Genomic DNA, 24,696 nt, shown 5'->3' on the forward strand with positions numbered 1-24,696 from the left:
ATACCCATAATTTATTTTCTATTTATTTCCAATGTAATATGGAAAATATAGCAATGATCCAAGTGGTTTGTTGCAACCTGCCCAAGAACAAATCAACCAATATTGCCCCAAGTTAATGGAAATATCCTAGTCTTACCTGAACGTAACCTGGTTCAAAGTTTAACTAATCTAGACACCGAAGTATTGGTGTAAATACAAAGGCATTTAACCGTTCTGTTGGCCTGCGAAGTGCCTTGGAGTTTCACGTAACTAACTTCAAGTGAGAATAGCAAAAAAAAAAAATGGTGAGTTTATGGATGCAACATTTGTAAAAAAGAACAACTTTTCTTTTGGCGAGGTAAAACTATCAGTCACAGAATTAGATACCTCAAACAAAGCAGCTATCTGAATTTACAACAGATTGGTGGTAAGAACAACTAGGTAAACATGAATCCCATCCACAGAGGCAGGTATTTCCAGATCTGAGGCTGGCAGCCTCTTCTCCCATCTTGTAAACTTTAGAGAAATGAGAACTTCAAAACAACCAAAAATCTCAGTTTGTCAGAGGTTTAACCTTGTGGACCATACTGTTCACAAGGCCTTTGCAGGTACAGACAGGGAACGTATTTATATTGTCAACCACTTTCAGTTGCCCAAGAACATATGGAAAGCTTAGCCAATCCCATGAAGTGAAACAAACTACCTCATTGAACCAGAGGAACATGAACAGATTTGTCAAGTGTTTGCTCCCTCACAATGACGAATACTTCAGCTAGCGCTTCACAAACCAAGAGTATACCAGTAAAGTTCACAAAAAAGAAATTAAAAAAAAAAAAAAAAACAACCCTATTTGGTTACAAACAAAGGGGAGAAGTTTCCATAATATGGTCTAAGTGCTCCAGACCGGATTAAATATTTTCTTTTCCCTTTTGCATTTTGTTTGTTGGTTTTTAAAGACACAGGTGGGGGGTTTCTCCTTGGTAATAGTAGTAATAGTAGGGGGAATGATTAGGGCAAATCCCTAGTGAAAAAGACAAAGAAACCACTTTTTGTAATCATGAAAGTCAAAAACATGGGGGTGTTTTTTGTCTTTTGGGAGATGCGCTCCTCAATTAATGATTAAGGATGTGCCCCTTTATTAAAAATAGGATCATCACCAAAATCACTCTCAGCCACGATGGTGGCAATGACGAAAACAGTGTAGGTGATAATGAAATGGTGGAAAATAGTGGCAAAAAAGACACTAGTGGAGAGAAAGAAACAAGACAATGAAATTTTAAAACACAAAAGGATTAACACCTTGACACTTTTCCAGAAACAGAAAAGCAAGGATATTTTCAATCTGCAAAATATTAAGACCAGGTTAACATTCATTTAAAGTTGAAAATTTGTTGTTTCTAAAATAAAAGATACAAATTAATTGTTTTTGTCATGTGTTCCGCTACTAACATGTAGATTCTCCCATGGATACAAATCCTGGAAAAACAAGAGGCAGCAGCTATTACAAGTATACCTCTCCTTCTGTTTAACCTCTTATCATCTGGGAAACCATCACAGCAAAACTGGGTCAATTGCACCTCAACTTATTTTGGTGTTGCTTTGTTTTTCTTCACTACAGCCTTACCCTCATCATAGACACTACCTCAAGCTCCATGTTATGAAATTGAAAATGAGGAATTTTTACATCAAAGAAGGGTTTCCAGCACACCCAATGGATCCCTGCAAAACTGAGATTTGAAGTCTACCCAAATTGAATATCCTGCTTGAGGGAACACTCGATGACTAAGCATCTAACAATTTCATATGAAGATTTAATGAAAGTCAAAATTCCAAACTACAAATAATTTTCAGAATTGATCAAAAACCAAGTGGAACACATTGTTTGAGGACTTCTGACAACAATAACAGTCAACAAAATTTTCAGAGTTAACTTTCAATTGCCATGAGAAAATTTTTCTGCCTTCTTAGTTTTTTTCATTAGTAAAAATGCTGATTAATGATAGTTGAACTACAATCAACAAAGCCTTATCCCAGTTATGTAGAGTTAGCTTAATTGATGATAACTGAGGTTTCTATTTATTAATCTGTTCTTTTTGTGTATACTCCTTGGTGCATAACCTTGACATATTATAAGAATATAGAAGATAGCTGGACAAGTTTCACAATAAAAAGACAAGCAAAATATTCTAAAGTTGCATGTGCAGCCAGAAGCAATTGTAAAATATTTCACAACTATCTTGGGGATTTTACCATTCAACTGTTGTCCGCTAATCAGAAAAAAAAGGATGATATCTAACGACCACAATGTGCCATTTACCAATCATATGGTTCTCATTAGTTATCTTTCCTTCTGCTTCCTGAACTGCAAGTGTGATTTCATCCCAAAATGCCACAAAGCAGACCTGCATCCAACCAAAACTAGATACACATGAAGGTAGCATCATATCCTCCAGTAATTGACTGCTATGACATGCAGAGCAACATACACATGTGGTGCCCTCAGTTTAGAGGAAACTTGAATGATTTGGGGAATTGATCTATTGGTTGAATTACAACAGAAAAAAACAACAAGTGATTCCCATGTCCAGACCATGAAGATATAATGGTGTGGGCCTGGGACAGACCAGAGTTGTTGTCAGTTCAATCATTCTTCAACAAGTGAAATAATTCAGCAAAAAATGCATTTCCTAGTTCAAGAATATGATGGGACCCAGTCCCATCAAAGGTGGCATTCTTAACATGTATGGCAGTGCAAGGAAAATGCTCAACGGTTCATAACCTTATTAGGAGAGGTTTTTTTATCAATAACACAATTCATTATATAATCTTAATAAAAAATTACAAAGAGGAAGACAAACTTTCTTATCTTCCAAATGCAGTTTGAATCCCAAAAAAGGAAAAAAGAGAAAGAGAAGGAGAAAAGAAAAATAAAATTACAGCTGTGCCCAAAGCATTGATTCCCTCTCCACCCCTTGCTTAGCTAACCCATCAGCAAAAGAATTAGCTGATCTTTTTACCCAAATGATTTTGACTTCCATTCCTCGAACCAGCCATCTAAATCTCCACCTCACATTACCGTAACGCCATAAACCACTGTTGCCTTTATTCAGCCATCCTACCACCACCTCCAAATCCCCCTCAATTATGAGTTTGTTGATATTCATCTCCCTATCTTTCTGTATTCCTTCCATAACTGCATGGATCTCGGCTCTGAGAGAGTCACCTACTTCAATGGGGCCTGAAAACATTGATAGAACAACCCCATTCTCATCCCTGAAAACACCCCCAATCCCTGATTGTCCAAGATTCCCTCTACAACTTCCATAACTGCATGGATCTCGGCTCTGAGAGAGTCACCTACTTCAATGGGGCCTGAAAACATTGATAGAACAACCGCATTCTCATCCCTGAAAACACCCCCAATCCCTGATTGTCCAAGATTCCCTCTACAACTCCCATCAAAGTTTAGTTTTATGAAACCTGCAGGTGGGTGGATGGGTGGGGGAGGGGGGGGGTCCAAGACACACTCATCACTATTTTGGTCTGGGAACAATTAGCAATCTCACCCCACTTCCTTAACATGTCATCCACTGTATAATCTATGAATAGCTCAAGGGATTTCATCCATTGTACGACTCTTATAAGGATCAGAGCCCTCAGTTCTTCAACACCTCTCTCCACATCAGAGAATATCCTGGAGTTTCTTTCTTCCCACAATGACCAGCATACTGCAGCCCTCAATCCTCTCCACAAAGTCCTTCCCCTTTTCATACGCCACCTGAAAAAAGAAGGGGAAAATAGACTTTGCAAATTTGATGGAGGGTTCCAACTACACCCAAATAGGGAAAGAGCCACTCCCGAATATTCGCAAATTGGCAAGACAACAGTAGATAAAAAACCAGTCTCCCCATCAGCTTTACAAAGAACACACCAGTGAGGGGACAAACAAGTACATTTGTTATGCTCTGAGAGTAGAGAATCCTCAAACCATCTCTTCGAACACTGTATGTTCTCCTTCATGCTGTTGGTTGGCCTTGGTCTTATACTTTGTTAGGTGCTGCCTAACTCAGGATTCGTTGAGTGAACCAAACTTCTGAGGAGAAAGGGAAAATTGAAGGGGAACAGAGAGAGAGAGAGAGAGAGAGATGTTTGAATGGAATTCTTGCCCTCTTCATCATTTCTTCCTCTAGTCTCTATAGCCCAGGTAAGCTGATTACAATTTACAGTTTGTTACAAGATTGTTATAGTTTGTTGTAGGACTATTACTTTGTTCTAACAATCTGCCACTTGGATTAACCTCTTGCTGACATGGCTTCTCCCTTTTCTTGTAAACTTGATATGTAGGCTGGTTGTTCCCATGCATGGGTCTTGGTTTGACCCCCCTAGTTAAGTTGGACCTTGCCCTCAAGGTCAATATGGGGAAACTGGTGTTGCAGTTGTAAATAGGGTTCCCACGTTGCATCCTCTTCTGGCTGCTGTGACCAGACGACTAAAGCTTCTGGAACAATGTGGGAGACTTTCTTGACCCATCTGAAATTAGTGATACACACCAGTTCTGTTTCTAGGTCCATATCACTTGAGAATTTGGGAAGACATGGTTGAGTTATAGCATCTGGTTTCAAGCATTTTTTGAGAACCGAGACATGGAAAACTGGGTGCACTCTTGAATCTGGTGGGAGATCCAATCTGTATGCAAGAGGTCCAATTTTCTCCAAGATCTTGAAAGGTCCAAAGTAGCGAGGTGCCAGCTTGTTCCATTGCTGTTTTTGTACTGAAAGCAACTTGTAGGGGAGCAATTTCAAGTAAACCATGTCACCAACCTGATAGTGTACTTCTATATGATGTTTATCATATGATTGTTTCATCCATTGTTGAGACAGGAGCAGGTTTTGTTTAAGCTCCTGTAGAACGATGTCTTGATTCTGCAGGTGTTCTTCAAGTGAAGCTACTGCTGTAGAGCCCTTCTCATAGGGAATCAGTGTAGGTGCGTCACGACCACATAATGCCCTAAAGGGGTCATTCCTGCTGATATCTGATAGGTAGTGTTGTACCACCATTCAACCCAATGCAACCAGCTTAACCATTGTCTTGGTTTGGTTCCGGTGACGCGTCATAAGTATGTTTCTAAGCAATGATTGACCACCTTTGCTTACCCATCTGATTGTGGATGGTAGTGTTAGTGAAGGGGTATTTCGGTCTTTGTACCTGTTGAGAATGTTGATGTGTACTATTATGTTAGTTCGAGTGCCTCTTACTTAAATAAGGGCACTTATGTCTTTTTCAACTATATTAATAATTTAATAACAGGTCTGGCCAAAACTAGGGTTGACTTTTTCCTAATTCGAACGAGACCTTTTCTCTTCTTCTTCATCTTTCTTCCTTCTTCTTTCCTCTCTTCCTTCTTGCTGTTTACTTTACTTTTCAGCTAACAAACAAAACAGACTTCTAGGGCAAGCCGAACTTCAACATGGTATCAGAGCCACATTAAACAAATCAGACTTGCTAGAATTTTGTTTTCTGCGCATTCGAACTAGGGTTTCTCTTGGATTTCTCAGCCGTTGGTTGGAGACTGGGAAAATGGCTAAAAAGGAGTGATCGCCCTCTTGCCTTGGAGGTTTCTATGCCTCTGGTGGTGTCGTTGGTGATTGGTTGTTGTGGTTTCTAAGCCCTCCCCTAATTAATGTAGGGCTGGTGCGTGTGGTGCAATGGTATTTCATTCCTTCGTGTGGTTGGCCTTCAGGCGATGAGGTAAGGAGTTTTTTTATGCATAATTTTCTTTATGGAACACATGAGAGGTGTGGTACAAATCGTATGATGGGTTTTCAGATTGTAGTATGCTAGGGTTTATGCTGGTTTGTGTGTGATTCGAAGGGAAGTGTGTTTACTTAATGGTGAAACTTCCGGTAGCTGTAGAGTAGGGTTTGTGGTGCTACTTGTTAGACAGTTTTGTATGCCCTTAACTTCAATCAAAATTGATGTACTTTATGAGTTTATTGTAAATGAATAAAAGTGCATATTTGATTCATGTTCCCTTGGTATGTTTCTGTGTAATACCCTTAAACTGGATATTTATTGAGACTCGTGTTAGTTTAAAATGTTCACAGCCAGTGGGTCGGTCTGGGGAGACCTATCCTGACAAGGCTGACACTGTGGTACCACCAAATCGGTTGGGGTGGCTTGTCTCAACTACCGGGGTGAGACCCTAGGCACATACAGTGTGGGATTAATTGAATCTTTGAACTGGACCAGATTTCCAGTATTGCCCTGTACCTTGGAGATTGATGGGCAAAACTGGAAAGTTACACCCGACCCCTAGACTCGATTATGATACTGCACTAGGTGTCGGATCGGGCTGTCTTTGATGTACCAATCAGTGAGATCCTTAGCGGGGGTCAAAACCTGGGTATGTTGGGACAATCCGGAAATTCATCTGAGTGGGTGATCATAGTGACAGGATCAGCCCCTTTGTCGGACAAAGGTAATGATCGGGGATGCGCTCTCACTGTTGGAAACCAAGACTGTCGGCAACTGATTTCAACCGTTGAAATTTGTTTTGCAAAGTATATTTTATATGAGATATAAAAATATATATATTATGGTTTCTAAAATGTTTGCAAAAAGGTTTTAATTCCCGGGATCCTTATAAGTGGAGAGTGCAACACTATTCCTTCCAGCCGAGGGAGAGGTCATCTCTTGTCGGGCAGTGTAAGATCATTATGGGCTGAGAGGTTAAGTGTAAGACCATTGAGGATAATACCTGATGGGCTAATCTTGCATCTGCCCACAGTCCCTGGGTGTTACAAGGTGGCTTGGCCCAGGGACCACTTAGGGTAAGTGTTGGGCCCATAGAGCCCATTTGATGGGTTTCAGGGGGTGCACTGTCTTAACAGTGTATTCGACCAGGCCTTGTAACAAAGGCTAGGCCGAACCCATGTGGCTGATGTGTAGGTCAATGCTTGGGTCTCACGCCATATAGGGAAGCCCAACTGGGCAGCAGATAGGAAGGTTAAGTGAGCATATAAGCTTAATGGGCCTAAAGCCCATTTCGAACTGGGCTATTTATTTAGTTAATTAAAGGGGCGAATTCTTAGATGGATTAGCAGATAGGATAGGGTCTTAATCCTATCCACTCAAAGAGTCCAGATCTGAATGTGATTCAGATCTAGAAACCTCCTAATAGGATTAGGATAAAACTAATCTAATTTGCAGATAAGATAAGGGTTTATCCTTATCACTAGAAGAGAAGGCTGATCCAAATATGATTTGGATAAGCACCTCCTAATGGAATTAGGAGCTGATCTTTCAAGTTAACAAAAGAAGGAGGGGGCGGCAACCTTGAGAGAGACCAACAAGAAACACATCAGATCCTCTTTAGTGCTGAAATCAAGAAGAGAGAATTCTGCACCCTGCGAATACTCTCTTGCCGCCTCCCTGCTCTTGTCGCCCTGTTTGCCAGTTCGATCTCCAGTTGTGGGAGAAGTCAAGATTGGATCTTGACATCAGTTCTTTGAGAAATGATTGAAAAGGAAGCTGTGCTCACGTTCCATTCTACTGTTTCTTGCGAAGGACAGAGTTCTTGGGGAAGAACACTGCTGATTCTGCTCCATCCTGCACTGCGCCATCTTCAGTGGGAGCAGTCTTTGGATCATTCCTTGGGCGTGAACACCTTCGTTGGGAGATATTAATTCTCCGTATCAGGTATTATTCTCTCCCATTCCTTTTGGTTCAGATCTGATTCAGTTTAAGGTTCAAGATTTATCCTTGAAAATATGATTTTCTAAATAGGGAATGTGATTCCCAGTTGAAGAGAGAAAAATTTTTGAAATTCGCCCCTTATTCTGCAATCTTTGGGCGTCCATGTGATGGATCTCTCATCCCTTTCACTACTAATACGGCTTTCAACCTTTATTATTGTTGAAATCAGTGTGCAGATTTCAGTGAAGTGTCTGTGTGTAGTGCTCAGGATTCAGTGATAAGGGAATTCGACAATGGCAGATAACAGTGATAGTAAACCTAGTGTGATGATATCTACTGACTATTTGAATGTTCAAATGACCTCCATTAAACTGAATGGAGAGAATTATGTCCCTTGGGCCAAGTCTATAGAAGTTGTTCTGAAGGCGAAGAAGAAGGTAAAGCACATAAGAGAGGAGAAACCCCCCACTAATTCTCAGGAGTACGAAGACTGGGAATAGGAAGATGCACAGATCATCACATGGTTGTGGAACAGTATGGAATCCAGAATTAGTGTGAACTTCATGTTTCTTGACACAGCCAAAGAGGAGTGGGATCATGCTAAGAAATTGTATTCTGGTCAGGATAATACAACTAGGGTATATCAATTGTATCAGGAATACTTCAATCTGCAATAGGGAAATCAGAACCTTGAGGAGTACTATGCCAGTATGAGAAATATCCGTAATGAGTTAAATGTCTATCATCCTCTCACTTCTGATGTCAAGGTTCAACATCAACAGAGAGAGCAGCTTGATGTGACTCGGTTTCCGGTGGGGCTGAAGTTTGAGTATGAACCAATACGAGCCCAGATACTAGGAGGATCTACCCTTCCAACTTTAGAGGTGTTTGCTCGTCTTCGAAGGACTTCCATTGAATCTATGGAAAACTCTAATATCTCAGATAAATCAGCATTTGCAATGTCGAGAGGTCGAGGTGGCAGAAATGGGGCTCGAGGAGCCCAGCCTGGTCGTGGTGGCAGTAGTGGTCCAGTGTATGGCCGAAGTGGTAGTGGTGGATCTACACATCCGTGGTGGTGGTCATACTGGAGGCAGAGATTCAACGAGAGCTCGCGGTAGAGGACGTGGCTCGGGTCCACGGAGGTGTAATCATTGTGGTTTGGATGGACATACTATTAACTACTGCTATGACTTACATGGTCCACCCTCGACGTGGGTCAACCATGCCATGACTAGTGACACCAATTCCAACTTTAGACAGGAGAACCGGTCAGCTGACCAGATACCTTCTACCTCTTCAGATGGTCCAAGCAAGGAGATGGTGAGTGTTCCTCGTGATGAGTATGAAAGGTTTGTTCAATCCACGTCACAGCAAAACACAACTACCTTTGCACACTCAAGTATGGCTTGTTTGGCATCCACACCCAACCCTTGGATTATTGACTCTAGAGCCTCCGATCACATGATGGGAACTCCAAGTGTGTTTTCATCTCTCACTCATTGCTCAACATCACAATCTGTTACCCTTGCTAATGGCTCCACATCATCTATTCGTGGTGTTGGTAATATTGACCTAGACCCTGTATCCCTATCCTCTGTTTTATATGTACCTAAGCTTCCATTTAATCTTATGTCTATTAGTAAGCTAACCAAGTCCCTTAATTGCTCCATTACATTTTACCCCTCTATATGTGTTTTTCAGGATCTCAAGACGGGGATGAAGATTGGTGGAGGGCATGAAGCCGGTGGACTTATTATCTTGATGGTGGTGGAAGAATCCTTCGCTAAAAGTGCTGAAGTCCTTGGTCCCTTCACTGAGTCAACTTTCTGTTCTAAATTGTGAGTCGTGTCAATTTGGGAAACACCATCGTGTTCCCTTTAGTTCTAGGGTTGATAATCGTGTGTCGAGTCCTTTTTCTTTAATTCATTCAGATGTTTGGTGTTCTTATAAAGTGATGTCATATAATGGACACAGATATTTTGTTATTTTTGTTGATGACTTTTCAAGAATGGCGTGGCTTTATTTAATGAAAGAAATAAGTGAATTATTTGCCATCTTCCAGAAATTTTATGCTGAGATCCGCAATCAATTTGGCATTCACATCAAAATTTTTCGTTCTGATAATGGTCGTGAATACTTGTCTTCATCTTTTCAAGAATACTTGGACCAACATGGCATTATACACCAAACTTCATGTACCTACACCCCACAACAAAATGGGGTTGCTAAGAGAAAGAATCGACATCTTGTAGAAACGGCACGCTCACTCATGCACCACATGAATGTTCCCAAACCCTTTTGGAGTGATGCAATGCTCACCTCTTGTTTCTTAATTAATCGAATGCCCACGTCTATTCTTGATGGTCGTTCTCCTTTTAGTGTCTTGTTCCCCAACATGTCTTCGTTTCCGCTTCCTCCTCGGGTATTTGGGTGTGTATGTTTCGTCCATAATCTGGGTCCCGGGACTGACAAATTAGATGCACGATCCCTTAAGTGTATCTTCCTTGGCTATTCCCGGACTCAGAAAGGGTACAAGTGTTACCATCCTAGTTCTCATCGTTCCTTGGTATGTGCTGATGTTACTTTCTTCAAATCTACTCCATTCTTCGTAGGGTCCAATGATGTTGCTTCCTCCACATCACCTCCTCCTTTTCCCCTTCCTATGGCTGATCCTCCTCCTTTGGTTTCATTCGTGCCTACGTCCTTGCCTCCGGTGCCACTGTCCGTTGACCATCTACCTATCTGTCACGTGTATACACATCGCCCATATGTACCGGCTACGACTCCTCTGACTTCATCACCGCCGACAGATTCAGCTTCAGATCCGACACCAGCCTCTGATTTTGATCTTCCTATTGCCTTACAGAAAGGTAAACGCACCTGCACCCTTCACCCTATTTCCAATTTTGTTTCCTTTACTCACCTCTCCGCCTCCCATCGCCAGTTCATCTCTTTGTTATCCTCAGTGGTTGTTCCTAAGGATGTCCAGGAAGCCCTTACCTCTCCAGAGTGGTGTCGTGCTATGGAAGAAGAGCTCTCTGTCCTCCATCATAATCACACTTGGAACCTCACCGCTCTTCCTCCTGGGAAGCAGGCTGTCGGTTGTAAGTGGGTGTATACCGTTAAGTACTTGCAAGATGGTCGTGTTGAGGGCCTAAAGGCGCGGCTGGTTGCAAAAGGGTACTCCCAAACCTATGGCATTGACTACACAGAGACATTCTCCCCAGTTGCTAAGATAGGGTCAGTTCGTGTTGTCATCTCCCTTGCAACTATGTATGATTGGCCTCTATATCAGCTAGATATCAAAAATGCCTTTTTGCATGGTGATTTGCTTGAGAAGGTCTACATGGAGCAACCACCAGGGTTTATTGCTCAGGGGGAGGATGGTAAGGTATGCAGACTTAAGAAGGCTACACATGGACTTAAACAGTCCCCTTGAGCATGGTTTGGTAGGTTCAATGAGGTGGTCAAAAAATTTGGTATGAAACAATGCCAAGTTGATCACTTTGTCTTCAGTCATGACTCTCCGACAGGCAAAATACTACTGGTGGTGTATGTAGATGATATCGTTGTGACTGTGAATGATAAAACGGGCATTGACAGATTGAATGCATTCCTATAGGAACACTTTCAGACAAAAGACCTTGGCAATTTGAAATACTTTTTGGGCATAGAGGTAGCAAGATCTAAGCATGGCATTAGTTTGTGTCAGAGGAAATATGTGCTTGATTTACTGGAAAAAAACAGGTTTGTTGGGTACTAAACCGACTGAGACACTTATGGAAACAAATACGAGGCTGAGCAGTGATCTAGGTGAAGTATTTGAAGACCCTGGCAGATACCAACGACTTGTAGGCAAACTAAACTACCTAACCATTACTCGGCTAGCTATTTCATTTGCGGTTAGTGTGGTGAGTCAGTTCATGCAGAAACCTTTGGTCCCACATTGGAATGTTGTGCTAAGGATTGTGAGGTACTTGAAAGGAGCTCCTGGTCGTGGTTTGTTGTACAAAAGTGGCGGAAAACTGGAAGTAGAAGGATACACCGATGCTGATTGGGCAGGTTCTATGTCTAATAAACGGTCTACCACAGGCTATTACACCTTTCTGGGGGTAACCTGGTAACGTGGAAAAATAAAAAGCAAACAGTTGTGGCAAGAAGCAATGCAGAAGCAGAATATAGGGCCATGGCACATACTGCTTGTGAATTAGTATGGCTAAGGAACATTCTACAGGAGATAGGATATGACATCAATACTCTAATGAAGCTCTATTATGACAATCAGGCAGCGGTTCATATCTCTTCCAATCCAGTGTTTCATGAAAGAACCAGGCACATCGAAGTTGACTATCATTTTGTAAGAGTGAAGGTTCTGAATGGAGTGATAGAGACTGCATATGTTAATACGGGAAACTAGTGGGCAGACTTGTTTACAAAAGGTTTGAGTTGGAGGAGAGTGGACTACATATGTAACAAACTGGGATTATATGATATATACTCACCAGCTTGAGGGGGAGTGTTAGTGAAGGGGTATTTCGGTCTTTGTACCTGTTGAGAATGATGATGTGTACTATTATGTCAGTTTGAGTGCCTCTTACTTAAATAAGGGCACTTGTGTCTTTTCCAATTATATTAATAATATAATAACAGGTCTGGCCGAAACTAGGGTTGACTTTTTCCTAATTCGAACCAGACCTTTTCTCTTCTTCTTCATCTTTCTTCCTTCTTCTTTCCTCTCTTTCTTCTTGCTGTTTACTTTACTTTTCAGCTAACAAACAAAACAGACTTCTAGGGCAAGCCGAACTTCAACAAGTAGCATGTGGATTTGCTTAGTTGTACGCCTTGGAGGCAAAAAAGTTCTTTCCAAAAGAGGCTGATGAAGATTGGATCTCTATCAGAAACAATAGACTTTGGGAAACCATGAAGATGAACTATTTCCTGAACAAAAGTGTCAGCTAATGTAATTGCACTAAATGGATGTGACAATGCTAAGAAGTGGTTGTATTTTGTAAGGCGACCAACCACCACTAATATGACTAATTTACCGGAAGAGGTTGGTAGGCCCCTTATAAAATCCATATAAAAATCTTCCCGAACTTGGATAGGTATGGGTAATGGTTATAGTAGGCCAACTAGGGATTGGACCTCATATTTGCATTATTGACATACTTGGCATGTAGATATTTTCCTTATGGAATTTAGCATACCCGTCCAATAAAATTGGGACGACACTCTCTTATATGTGCGTAGGACTCCTGAGTGTCCATCCATCAATGTCGCATGGAAGAAATTTAGTAGCTGGTCCAAAAGGGCTGAGTCCGCTGGCAACACCATTCTACCTTTATAGTACAACACTAACCCTTGGATAGAATACCTAGGTTTGATACCTGGTTGCTGCAACAATTGCGTTGTTATTGCTTGGAGTTCCTTATTATTGTCGGCTTCCTCCCATAATTGTTCCAATAGTGCTGTAGTGGGTTGTTGGAACACCTGCAATTGAAGTATGCTCTCCGCTAGTTGTTTGGGACGACATGACAGCGCATCAGCAACTCTATTTGTTGCCCCGGGTTTGTATTCAAGTGTAATCGAAGCCCATTAACATTAAAACCCAACGCTGCTGGCATGAAAAAAGGACCCATTGTTCCAATAGGAATTTCAGCCTTTGATGATCAGTCTTAATCACAAACTTACAGCCCAATAAGTAGGAGCACCAATGCTGAACTCTGCCAATACAATTGCCATCAATTCCCGGTTATAGACTGAAGAGTGATTTTGTGTGGTGGATAAGGCCTTACTGAAGAAGGCAAGAGTCTGACCATCTTGCATCAACACTGCTCCCACGCCCAATCCCAACGCATCGCACTCAACCACAAAAGGTTTGTCGAAATCTGGTAAAGCCAGTGTTTTAAAAGTGCAAGGCACAAAAAAGGTGCAAGGGCCATTTTGGCCTGAGGCGCAAGGCGCAAGGCGAGGCGCGTGCCTTTTTGAGGCAAGGCGGACAATTTAAAAAAATTGCAAAAAAATCAAAATTTTATTAAACATAATATTAATAAAAATATTAACTTAAGTTTTAAAATAAATGTTTCAAAAAACCGATTATCTAAAATTAAAATGCATAAATATAATATGTAAAGCATATTCAAATGAGAATTTAAAAATGCAATCAAACATATAAAACATTTTCAAGCATATAAAACCCACAATCTCTTTTCTTTCTCAATTGCATCAAGTAGATAATGTGATATATTACATTCCTAATTCTACGAGCCACCTTTGTGCCACACCCCTCGAGGCAAGCCCAAACAAGTCCATGTTCGAATGGGTCTAGGGTTTGATTTTTAATTAAATCCTTAATTCAAGAAAATAATCTGAAATTAAATATTGATAAAAGGAAAAACAAGAATCAGTCAAACAGGGCTATTCGCACAATCCTTCATGCAAAACAGAGGTAGATCACAGAATGCAGTTTCACAAACTGCAAATCGCAGATAGCATTTCTCTCATCTGTGAAATCTCCTTCTCTGCGCCGCCAACTTCGATCCAAAATAAAAATAAATAGAAATCCTATTTCTATTAATAATTACATCAGATCGAATACCTATACATTGAGTCTAGAAAATAAAAAAAAAAATTTACAGACCCAAAATAAATCAAGAACTGCAAAATCACAGGTTCCCTGTGCAAACCAAGAAATCGATTTCCTCTTGTACGAACAGCCCATAAATCAAGAAAATTATAAATAACAATTCTAAATAATAATCAGATTTATTTAAAATTAATTTCAGATTATGTGCCCATCTGTTTTGGGAACAAATTTCCCAAAAACCAAATCTGCGCAAATTGGGTAGACGACCTTCACCCTAATTGCGTAGGTTCAGATCTGAAACAGAATGGTTCAAGATTTGAACCATGGCTCTGATACCACTGAAAGGATGAGAGATCCATCACATGGACGCCCAAAGATTGCGGAATAAGGGGCGAATTTCAAAAAAAAATTTCTCTCCCTTCAACTGGGAATCACATTCCCTATTTAGAAAATCATATTTTCAAGGATAAATCTTGAACCTTAAACTGAACCAGATCTGAACCAAAAGAAATAGGAGAGAATAATACTTGATACGGATAATTAATATCTCCCAACGAAGGTGTTCACGCCCAAGGAATGATCCAAAGACTGCTCCCACTGAAGATGGCGTAGTGCAGGATGGAGCAGAATCAGCAGTGTTCTTCCCCAAGAACTCTGTCCTTCGCAAGAAACAATAGGATGGAATGTGAGCACAGCTTCCTTTTCAATCCTTTCTCAAAGAACTGATGTCAAGATCCAATCTTGACTTCTCCCACAGCTGGAGATCAAACTGGCGAACAGGGCGGCAAGAGCAGGGAGGCGGCAAGAGAGTATTCGCAGGGTGCAGAATTCTCTCTTCTTGATTTCAGCACTAAAGAGGATCTGATGTGTTTCTTGTTCGTCTCTCTCAAGGTTGCCGCCCCCTCCTTCTTTTGTTACCTTGAAAGATCAGCTCCTAATCCCATTAGGAGGTGCTTATCCAAATCATATTTGGATCAGCCTTCTCTTCTAGTGATAAGGATAAACCCTTATCTTATCTGCAAATTAGATTAGTTTTATCCTAATCCCATTAGGAGGTTTCTAGATCTGAATCACATTCAGATCTGGACTCTTTGAGTGGATAGGATTAAGACCCTATCCTATCTGCTAATCCATCTCAGAATTCGCCCCTTTAATTAACTAAATAAATAGCCCAGTTCGAAATGGGCTTTAGGCCCATTAAGCTTATGTGCTCACTTAACCTTCCTATCTGCTGCCCAGTTGGGCTTCCCTATATGGCGTGAAACCCAAGCATTGACCTACACATCAGCCACATGGGTTCGGCCCAGCCTTTGTTACAAGGCCTGGTCGAATACACTGTTAAGACAGTGCACCCCCTGAAACCCATCAAATGGGCTCTATGGGCCCAACACTTACCCTAAGTGGTCCCTGGGCCAAGCCACCTTGTAACACCCAGGGATTGTGGGCAGATGCAAGATTAGCCCATCAGGTATTATCCTCAATGGTCTTACACTTAACCTCTCAGCCCATAATGATCTTACACTGCCCGACAAGAGATGACCTCTCCCTCGGCTGGAAGGAATAGTGTTGCACTCTCCACTTATAAGGATCCCGGGAATTAAAACATTTTGCAAACATTTTAGAAACCATAATGTATATACTTTTATATCTCATATAAAATATACTTTGCAAAACAAATTTCAACGGTTGAAATCAGTTGCCGACAGTCTTGGTTTCCAACAGTGAGAGCGCATCCCCGATCATTACCTTTGTCCGACAAAGGGGCTGATCCTGTCACTATGATCACCCACTCAGATGAATTCCCGGATTGTCCCAACATACCCAGGTTTTGACCCCCGCTAAGGATCTCACTGATTGGTACATCAAAGACAGCCCGATCCGACACCTAGTGCAGTATCATAATCGAGTCTAGGGGTCGGGTGTAACTTTCCAGTTTTACCCATCAATCTCCAAGGTCCAGGGCAATACTGGAAATCTGGTCCAGTTCAAAGATTCAATTAATCCCACACTGTATGTGCCTAGGGTCTCACCCCGGTAGCTGAGACAAGCCACCCCAACCGACTTGGTGGTACCACAGTGTCAGCCTTGTCAGGATAGGTCTCCCCAAACCGACCCACTGGCTGTGAACATTCTAAACTAACACGAGTCTCAATAAGTATCCAGTTTAAGGGTATTACACAGAAACATACCAAGGGAACATGAATCAAATATGCACTTTTATTCATTTACAATAAACTCATAAAGTACATCAATTTGATTGAAGCTAAGGGCATACAAAACTGTCTAACATACACGGGCCTGCCCAAAGGCGCACTTCGATTCTTTGGCATATAACCGATTTTGTAAGAGTGTCTAGAGTAATCTGCAAATCCACTAAATGTTGGGCCCATGTTGGGTTTTACACCAAAATGTCATCAAAAAAGACTAATATGAAACGATGTAAATGTGGCCTAAACAAGTCATTCATTAAGGCTTGGAAGGTTGTCGGGGCATTAGTGAGGCCAAATGGCATAACCCAGAACTCATAGTGGCCATCACGAGTCCGGAAGGGTGTTTTTGGAATGTCACTTTCATGGACTCTAATTTGATGGTATCCAGCCCACAAATCCAACTTTGAGAAGATTCTTGCAATCTTGAATTCATCTAGGAGCTCATCTATTATCGGAATCAAAAAGCAATTCGAAACTATAATATTATTAAGTGCCTGATAATCCACAAAAAATCGCCACGTCCCATCTTTCTTCTTGACAAGAATGGGTGAAGAAAATGGGTTGTGGCTAGGTTGAATAAAATTTTTATCCAACAGTTCTTGAATCTGCTTTTCAATTTCTTGTTTCTAAAAATAGGGATAACGGTAGGGCCTTACATTGGTAGGAGACGCATCCGACAATAGTGGAATTTTGTGGTCAGTAGATTTGTTGGCTCCTTGAAAACTGTAGCATATTGTTGGAGAATGTTGCTGAGTTGTTGTTTGTAATCAGCTTGAGTCGAGGTATCCCAGGCCTGGGATAATGTTGGGCATGTACGACTTGATCCCCAAATAATGAACTGATTTGGGTCTCGTGCTTCTTTCAACATGCATGCCAAGCTTACTGGGCTGGCTCGACTAGCTGAGTGGCCTTGTAAATGCACTTTTATTCCTTCTATCATGAAATCCATACACAAACGGGCCCAGTCGCATAGAATAGGCCCAAGTTGCCGCAACCATTGAATTCCCAATACAATATCGGCTCCACTTAACTCCAACGGGTAAAGATACAGTGAATTCGGACAAGCCTTGTACCAGAGGCTGGGCTGAACCCATGTGGTTGATGTGTAGATCAATGTTTGAGTCTCACGCCATACAAGGATATCCAACTGGGCAACAGTTTGGAGGATAAGTGAGCACATGGACTTAATGGGCCTAAAGCCCAATTCGAACTAGCTTAATTAGATTAATTAAAAATGGGCGGTTCTGGGATTTAGATCAGCAGATAGGATAAGGGATTGTCCCTATCCACTCAGAGAGTCCAGATCCAAATAAAGATTTGGATCAGGAAACTCCTAATTAGATTAGGAGGGTTGATCTTTATCTACAGATAAGATAAGGGATTATCCTTATCTCTTAAAGAGAGTTCAGATCCAAATACAAGATTTTGATTAGGAAACTCCTAATGGGAATAGGAGATGCTTTCTTTAAGGCTATAAATAGAAGAGCAGGGCGAACCTCCAATTCATCCTTCAGTCTTATTGATTCAAGAGAGAAGACAGCATACAGTTGGACTGACGCCATCTTCTACTCTTGCCTTCTCCTACTATTACCGACATTACCAATTCGATCTCCACTTATAAGAGCGATCAAGAAGAGTTCCTTGATATTATCTTTTGGAGAAAAGATAATAAGAAGTCGTGCTCACCTGCCCTCCATCAAGTTCTTGCTGAAGAACCACCCTGTTGATTCTGCTCCACCCTACGTTGTGTCATCTTCAGTGGGAGCAATTTTTGGTATTCTCCTTGGGGGTGAACACATTCGTTGGGGGTTACTACTACTCCGTACTAGGTATATCCCTCTCCTATCTTTTGGTTTCAAATCTGGTCTGGTTTAGGTTCAAGGTTGATCCTTGAAAATGCAGTTTTCTAAAACAGGGAATGTCATTCCCACATGGGAGAGAGAAAATTTTGAAATTTCGCCCAACCTACTTGTAGGGTTCGGCCATCCATATGATGGATCCTTCATCCCTTCAGTAGAATAGGACTTCCACGGCCATCACAATTTATGGATGCATCACCTTGACCTCTAACTATATTTCTTCCTTGAGTCTTCCCACAAAAGCTCCAACCAATGCCTTCTCCGGCCACCCTTGGACTCTTAACAATAGATGTTCAAACTCCAACTAGTAGTCACAAACACTTCCTACTTGTTTTATCTTCGCAAGACTTTCGTCAAAATCTTCATAGCCAGAAGCCCCGAATCAGACACACAGGGCATCAATGAAGTCGAGCCATGAAATACGAGGGTGCCCTCGACAATACCACTGATACCAAAGGATTGCGTCTCCATCCAGATGCATTGTTGCCTACACCACCCTGTCTGGTCTGGACGTTTCGTTGTACTCAAAGAATCTTTTCGTCCTGTATATCCAAGGGATGGGGTCTCCTCTTGAGAAGACCGGGAAGCTCAATTTGGTGTTTCTTTCCAAGGTGGAGCTACTTCTTCGATTACTCCCTTAGCTAACCCTATCCTGGTCGATTTCTCTGTCTTCAACCAGTGGCCTCTGTTCTAGTTTTTGCAAGATCTCTGCTAGTGTATCCTTGATACCTCGCATCTCGCCTGAGACTCGGTGAAGCTCGATCTCCACCTGATCAACCCTTGCCTCCATGGTTGTAGCTCGAGTATTTTCCATAGCTCTAATACCAAACTATTAGGTGTTGCCTAACTCAAGGTTCGTTGAGTGAACCAAACTCCTAAGCAGAGAGGGAAAACTGAAGGGGAACGGAGAGAAAGAGAGATGTCTGAATGGAATTCTTGCCTTCTTCCTCTGGTCTTTATAGCCCAGGTAAGTTGATTACAGTTTACAGTTTGTTACAAGACTGTTACAATTTGTTGTAGGGTTGTTACTTTGTTGTAACAATCTGCCACTTGGATTAACCTCTAGCTGACGTGGCTTCTCCCTTTTCTTGTAAACTTGATAAGTAAGGCTGGTTGTTCCCATGCATGGGTCTTGGTTTGCCACAGCTCTTGGTCTTAACAAACTCTTATCATGCTTTGGTGTTGAGGGGTTTATGTTACAACCCTCTCCTACTAGTACAGCTTGGACATTAGCAACATATCTAAATGTAGCATAAAAAAAGTGCAACTAAGTGCATGAGGCTCCCGCTAATGTGGGGTCTGGGGAGGGACAGATGTATGCAGCCTTACCCCCGCACATACAGAGAGGCTATTTCCAAAATTTGAACCTGGTCACCCAAGTCGCAATGGAGCAACCCAACCATTGCACCAATGATGGTCCCAACTATCCAAGGTCTTGTGAGGGGTTGACTGGATGTTGACTTAGCATTAGGCATTTCTTGCACCGTGTCCAAGAACTCACTTTATCATGAAGTCCTAGACAGCCAAAAAAGAAACAAGTTCAGAGGCAAGAATCATAAGTAATCAATTGACAAAATCATGACAGATGAAAGCATACATTCAGATGTTAAAGTACAGACATGCAGTAAAGATGAAAGTGGAGAATCTTATTCTCCATCCAAATTCCTTTGTTAGTTTCCTAGCAACCCCAAACCAACTTATTAGGAAGCTTCAACTTGCTAGCAAGTTCTCAACTAAGTCCTTTTTCAAGGCCCTGGTGCTGGGAATCTCTAATACAAGTTTCCCATACAGGAGGGCTTGGTCTCTCATATAGGGATGCAAACAGATCGGATCCGAATCAAGGTATATCTGGATCCGATCCGATAATATAAATATCGGATTTCACAAAGGTCAACTCGAATTTGAATTAAATCTGCTAAGGATGTCAGATATTTGAACATGATCTGGTCCAAATTAATTTCTATAAAATTTAACAAATTATTAAAAGGAAAAAAAATACATAAAAGAGAAAAACAAAAAAATACAAATTCATCAAAAAAACAAAAAAAAATACAAGCATTTTCAACTATTTTTATCATATATATACATGTCATTTTATAAAGAGAAATTGTCTAAAACTCACCATGACTCTTAAGCATTTCTCTTAAACTCACCATAACTTTTCAAAACGTCCAGGGAACCCCATGTTAGTACGTTAACATTAAATAGATTAACGGATGTTGGCAGATTACTATTTTACCCTTCGTTCTGTTGTAAATGGAAAATAAAGCAAAACTTTGATAAAAAAAACAATAAAAATCATTTATCCCTTTTAATGTCAAATGCAACAAGAACCAAAATCATGAAAATATCTATGGTCAAGAAGAGGACACATGGCTCTATAGGACCCAACCTCCACTTCTATGAGTTGTCAGTTAGAACAAAAGTGTATTGAATAAAAATTAGGCTAACATAAAAATATGTTTAATAAGGTTGACATGCCATTTAGAGGCAGTTTGGTCATAAAATTGCATTTATGCCGGCGTGGACAACTTCTGTCAATGAAGACTAATGGTGCTCTGACGGATGGAGAGTTTTGGAACACAAAAAGTCATTGACATGGGGTTCCCTAGACGTTTTGAAAAGTTATGGTGAATTTAAGAGAAAGCTGAAAAGTCGTGGTGAGTTTTGGATAATTTCCCTTTTATAAAAATAAATAAATAATATAAAAAATACAAAAATGTAATATAAACGTATTTATAAATAAATAAATAATAAATATAGGATTGGATTCTTTTGGATCAAATGGGGGGTGATCCAAATTCGGTCTGGTTTTTAATCAGATCCTATTATCCTAGCCGATATGAAAATCCAATATAGGGATATCCAAATCCGACAAAAATAGAATCGGATTCAAATTCGGATCGGATCATTATGCAATTCACTTGCACCCCTACTCTCATATTCCTTCCTAGAGTTTCCTTTTTTGTGTGGAAACGTGTTTGAAGAAAACCAACACTTATGACTCGGTCCAAAAGAAAAAGGCAGGTTGTATATCTCTCTCCATGCTTTATCTCTGTCTTAGTGATGAAGAATATGCTGAGCATCTCCTTCGCTGCCCAAAAACAAGGAAGATTTGGTCCTACTTTCTCAACCTTGTTGAGTACAGCTGAATTGTTCCTGAGCACATTATATTGACTTCATTTGGCAATGGTGTGGTAGTGATCTTGGTAGTAGGGAAAAAATCTACTGGTGTACAATAGCCCAAGCAGTGATGTGGTGTATGTGGAAAGAAAGAAACAACCGCCTTTTTGGAAACAGCTAGATCGTTTGAATATTTGCTTTCTCATATTTCTTTCTTGGGTAACCTGTAGGCAGTTAATTACGTGGAGTTCATAGGACTTTCTTTGGATGACTGCAAGGGAATTTGGTGGAGATCATTTATTCTTCACCTGGGTCTTTAAACAGACCTAGTGTTCTCTTTACAAGATTGGAGTCAGAGCTTAGATTAAATTTTGATGAAAGTGCCCTGGGTAATCCTGGAGCTGCGGGGATAGATGGAGTGTTTAGGAGTATGGATGGAAGCATTGAGTGGGCTTTCAATGGCCCAATTGGATTTGCTGATTCTACAAAAGCAGAAATCTTAGCTGCACTCACAGGCTTCAAATAGCAAAAGATAAAGGCTGGCCTGCTTTAACCATTTAAGGTGATTCTGCAAATACAGTATAATGGATAGGGGAGAAGGATGGAGGCCCTTGGAAGCTAGCACACTACCTCACAGAGGCCAGAGATATTTTAGACACCTTGGCTGTAAATCTAGCCTGGATTCCTATAGAGTTAAACTCAACAGCTGATGGATTAGAAGCTAGCACACTAAATGCCCAATCCAATAAATACAATACATGTACAGAACTTTACAAAGGAAAATAATAGAATTAAGTTTCAACAAAATTTCAGGAATTTTGACTTTTCAATTCAGTCCAATGGTTAGTGCAATGAAATTTAATTGACATTAAATAAAACATATAAAAGGATATATTTGAAAGGGTTTCAGAAGTGAGAAAAGAGACAATGAAAAGAAAGTTAGGATAAGAACTGGAAAATGGATAAGGAAAAGAAAGTTGTAGAATATAGAGGAAGAATGAGAAAAATTCTGTAACTTTTTTTCTTTTTGATGGACAAAAGGCTAGCAACTTATCAAATTTTCCTTGAATTTCTTTATATGTCAAAATCCCAATGAAATTTCAGTCTTCCTAAAGGTCAAAACTGTCTCAAATTGATACTTATTACCTTGGACAACCATCATCTTCAAGAAATCTTCATATCCATTCTTAGTAAAACCCCTGACATATGGAAAAAGAAAATGCACTCTATAGCAATTAACCATAATGCTACAGAACCAGAAGGATATAACTACCGTTGGAAGACTCTGACTCACCCAACCCGCCAGAATAAGGAAAATGTGTACTTTCTTTAGCACAATAGGGAAAATGTGTATTTTCTTAAAGTATGAATTGGAAACGAGTTCTGTGTGCAGCTTCATACAACCTTTCCAAAATCCAGCCATAATGTTTCCAAATTAAAACTTCTTCAGAACTCCAGTAAGGACGCAAATGTCTATCTAGTATCTACCATTAAAAGCTTTATCTATCAACCATCAAATTCATAAAACCAAGGGTTTGACTATGATACCGGAAAGACGTGATACCAGAAAACTTTAACCAAACAATCAGTATCATAAAAGTGGTAATCAATCAGGTGGCATTTATCAAAATTCACGGGATGGTTTTAACTGGTCAAAGCTTTTATGTTATCATGCCTTTCCGGCAGCATAGGTTTTCCCTAAAACCAATTGAACCAGATTCCATAAATCTATATGCTCACCTCAATCTCACCAAATGGTTTCCATTCCATGGCAGCTCTTTCGATTTTGGATTTTGCTCATTGATATGTTACATGAGAACGTCTGATAAATTCACCTCCAACAAAGTATAGTTTAGTAATTTTGAAGGCTCCATAGTCATAAAGAAGCTAACGTGATAATAGGACCTGATAACTGAGGCCAGAAGAGGGCATAAACAAATAGCGACAGCAATAAAACTGGAACAGCATTATTCCTGAACTGATTCCACCATTTGAGAAGACAGAGGACATCTTCAGCTAACATATACAGCTGCTGGAATGGGACAAGTATCATTAATAGTGTATGGCAGTAACCCAATAGGCAACAAAAATTTCATACCTTCAAAAAAGACAGCGTTATAAGTTAGGGTTTAAGAAACGACAAACGTAATCAAAAACTCAAAAGAAATCATCGTTTGTTACGCTAAAACAACTAATAAGTAACAAGCAGTTATGGCACATAAATTTGTGGATTCATTAAACGTATATAGGGAACGAAAATGATATAACTCAGGCGACCCACGTTCTCTGACCCCAGCGAACCATCGTGGTCGTGGGATCGAGACGATACAAACTCCCTACTATTTCCTCTTCTGCGAAAAAAAATCTGATTATATTACCTCGTTAGCCTTTCTAGCGATCCTCGACGCCTCAAATATGAGCAATCCTATTGCTGGAAGGAAAAGCAAGACCATCCACCACTTCATTAGCTTCCGGAACATTCAAGGGGGAAAAAATGCTCTACCCTCTAAACCCTAATTCCTTGCGTTTCCTTCGAACTGGAGGTCTCATCCTTCCGGCAAGCTCATCTTGAGTCGTCGTCCGACATGGAAATGGAGATACTACGAACATCGAGGACGCCATTAGCAACAGAAGCTGACAATCAGAATAGCTGCAAAAATCGGCGGGAATTAATATATGCTATCCCAGGAATTCAAATGAAAATCTCTTTAAAGCTGTTTGGTTTGAAGGAAAAAACAAAAAAATCTATATAAGATTTATTAAAACTTCCGTCTTTCTCTTCCTTTTTTTTATTTTTTCTTTCGTATCAAATACAGCCTAAAGGAAAATGTATGACATTGAAAATACATGATACGGAAATAGTTTTGACCGATCAAAATACACCCACACGATTAACACGTTCGACCAGCCTCTTGAAAACTTGCATGAAATATTTCTCACGAAATAAGTACGGAGATATTCCCGTAAAGGCTGTTCGAATGGGCATTGCCCTGGTTGAAGCCGGACTCTTCGATATCGTAGTCGACACCGTTAAATGACATGAAAGGAAAAATTAAGGAAAAATTACAATATGTTAATCATACATAGAATTGCGATTAACAAATTATATTTTGATGGTGTGCAACGTGGAAGCTTCTAGCTGGAGAATTGCTTAAATGTATTTGCGTGGCGAGCTGGATTAATTTATAAAATAGTGCTTAGAGGGATCGGGGTGGAAGACCTGGTGAAGTCGCTCCGATGCTTA

General features: G+C 40.5%; 1 long non-coding RNA gene across 4 annotated transcripts; it reads right to left on the reverse strand.

Annotated features, from left to right (window-relative positions):
- Positions 1 to 304: 304 nt before the first annotated feature.
- LOC148876941 (uncharacterized) lies at positions 305 to 24,216 on the reverse strand. Of its 4 annotated transcripts, none has more exons than XR_016110855.1 (4): positions 23,831 to 24,216; positions 23,193 to 23,550; positions 1,493 to 2,397; positions 305 to 757 (listed from the first exon to the last, which is right to left on the reverse strand). It is a non-coding gene; the product is annotated as an uncharacterized LOC148876941 (long non-coding RNA). The 4 variants fall into 4 exon arrangements; XR_016110857.1 differs by lacking the exon at positions 305 to 757 and having other exon boundaries at positions 1,296 to 2,397; positions 23,193 to 23,274; positions 23,358 to 23,550; XR_016110854.1 differs by lacking the exon at positions 305 to 757 and having other exon boundaries at positions 1,296 to 2,381.
- Positions 24,217 to 24,696: the final 480 nt, after the last annotated feature.

The sequence above is a fragment of the Nelumbo lutea genome, chromosome 1, assembly GCF_056320005.1.
Source record: "Nelumbo lutea isolate HS-2025 chromosome 1, American lotus-T2T, whole genome shotgun sequence".
Classification (NCBI taxonomy): domain Eukaryota; kingdom Viridiplantae; phylum Streptophyta; class Magnoliopsida; order Proteales; family Nelumbonaceae; genus Nelumbo; species Nelumbo lutea.